Source organism: Portunus trituberculatus, chromosome 5, assembly GCF_017591435.1.
Source record: "Portunus trituberculatus isolate SZX2019 chromosome 5, ASM1759143v1, whole genome shotgun sequence".
Classification (NCBI taxonomy): domain Eukaryota; kingdom Metazoa; phylum Arthropoda; class Malacostraca; order Decapoda; family Portunidae; genus Portunus; species Portunus trituberculatus.
In genome coordinates, this window is record NC_059259.1 from 8,767,296 (window position 1) to 8,769,795 (window position 2,500).

The 2,500-nt window shown below is 39.4% G+C and overlaps 1 protein-coding gene across 1 annotated transcript in view; it reads right to left on the bottom strand.

Moving 5' to 3' along the window:
• The window catches only part of LOC123515336 (dipeptidase 1-like), a 139,072-nt gene that overhangs the window by 17,480 nt on the left and 119,092 nt on the right, over window positions 1-2,500 (bottom strand). The window lies entirely within an intron of this gene.

Consider the following 2,500-nt stretch of genomic DNA (forward strand, 5'->3'; position numbering starts at 1 on the left):
TACATGGTCTTCTATAGAGGAAAGAGAAGAGAAACATGATAGTAAAGGTTTTGTGATGGCTCTCTTCTATGTATATATTTCTTAAGTTAGGTTAAATTAGGTCAGGTTAAATTATTACTTTCTCTTCATCTTCTTCGCAATATTTTATAGAGGAAGAGGAGAGACACAAGCTCGTAAAGGGTTAGTAATGAGTGTCTTTTATCCATTTTTCTTAGGTTAGGTTAATCTAGGTTAGTAAGTTTAACTAGTACTTTCTGTTCATCTACTTCACGATCTTTTATAGAGGAGAAGGAAGTGACAGAAGTTTATAGAGTTAGGTAAGGAATGAGTGTCTTTATCCATATAGGTTAGGTTAGGTTAGTAAGTTAGATTAGTACTTTCTCTTCATCTACTACACGATCTTTTATATAGTTAATAGAGTTAGTAAAGGAATGAGTGTCTTTATCCATATAGGTTAGGTTAGTACTTTGTAAATTAGCTAGACTCGTGTTTATATAGCCCACACCCTCACCAGAACACAATTTAAATGTTATCAGTCTGTCTATCTGTTTGTCTGTCTGTCTGTCTGTCTGCGTCTACCACGAACTCAAATTAAACTGCTGTGAGTATCTATCCTTGTCTGTCTGTCTGTTTGTGTACTTGTCTGTCTGTCTGTCTGTCTGTCTGTGGCACCCTAAGGCAGGCAGAACACATTTGTACCTCGCTACCCTTTGTCTAACACACACACACACACACACACACACAGGTCGCCACGGTTTACCTACACAGAGCATTCCAAGTAACCATGTATTGACAAAGCCGAGAGGGACAATATATGCATTTCCTTCACTTCCTCGCTCACTGGGAGGATTCGAACCCGCGTTTAGATATTCGTGGATCAACTTACTCCCCGACAAGCCATCGTGGCCTGCCGTAAAGGTGAGGCAAGCCTGGATTATGAGGGAATGTTGGTCTTTATGTCGAGTGTTGCGTGAAGACAATTTGAGTGAATAATACACACAAATCCTTTTAGTTTGCATGTATAAGAGTTTTAGAACCTACAAATTGAACTCGATATAGAATCACAGGCAATCTAATCCTTTTTCACACATAGGACACAAGAAAATGACTGGATATGAATGAATAACACAGTCAAATCCTTTTACTTTATATCAATAAGAGCATCAAATCGTATAAATTGAATTGGACCCAGAATCAAAGGCAATCCAACTCTCTTCCGTACACAGGAAACAAGAATATAACCACGTTTAAACGAATAACAATCAGATCCTTTTAGTTTACATGGACAAGAGCATTAGAACCTACAAAATCAACTAGACACCAAACCAAACCTAACCAAGCACTCTTACATACTCAAAGAACAAGAAAAATGATCAAGTTAACAAATCCTTTTAGTCTACTGTATAAGAGGATCAGAACCTACAAAATCAACTAGACAAAGGATCAAAGAAAACCAAAAGAAAAAAAAAGACCAAATATCAAATAAAAAACCCTCACGAATAATCTAGATCCCTACAGAAGAGAATCAGAATCTAATTGAGTGGCATATGGAATCCAGCACGATCCAGCAGCCCTTTTCACACGCAGAGGGGACAAGAACACACCTTGACACGTCCTAACAAGTCCTAACACATCCTAACACGTCCCCTTCAGTCTCCCTGGCGGATATAACACACTCAAAGGATCTAATCTGAATGGAGGACAGATTCAAAACACCTAACCGGACGGCACACCAACCCTCCGCTTCTGAAGACAAAGGAATCCAACACGCTTTTATATTCACTACTGCAGAAGGTGAGAGCAAGACACCCTCTCCCTCTCTCTCTCTCTCTCTCTCTCTCTCTGTGTGTGTGTGTGTGTGTGTGTGTGTGTGTGTGTGTGTGTGTGTGTCCAGGTAACAAAGGACCTCGCACTGGCTTCCTTTTCTCTCTCTCTCTCTCTCTCTCTCTCTCTCTCTCTCTCTCTCTCTTCGTGTGTTTCTTTCAGTGTCAGTTCAGAGTGATATATACCGTACACACGCACACACACACACACACACACACACACACACACACACACACAGAGAGAGAGAGAGAGAGAGAGAGAGAGAGAGAGAGAGAGAGAGAGAGAGAGAGAGAGAGAGAGAGAGAGAGAGAGAGATTGTTAAACTGAATGCCTCTGAAATCGGAAATGTAAATATAAAGCAACAAAGAGACAAGAAAGAATCAGCGGAGGAAAAAAAAAAAAAAATAGAGAGAGATAAACTTAGAGAAAATGAGAAAAAAAAAAATAAAAGTGAAGCAGGAATCAGAATAATGAGGATAATGCAACGAAATGAAGCTGAAATATGCAACGAATGAGAAAAACACAGAAAAAACACAGAAAAACACAGAAAAACAGAAAAACACAGAAAAATGCAACGAATGAGAAAAACACAGAAAAAACACACACAAACACTGGAAAAAAGAGAGAGAGAGAGAGAGAGAGAGAGAGAGAGAGAGAGAGAGAGAGAGAGAGAGAG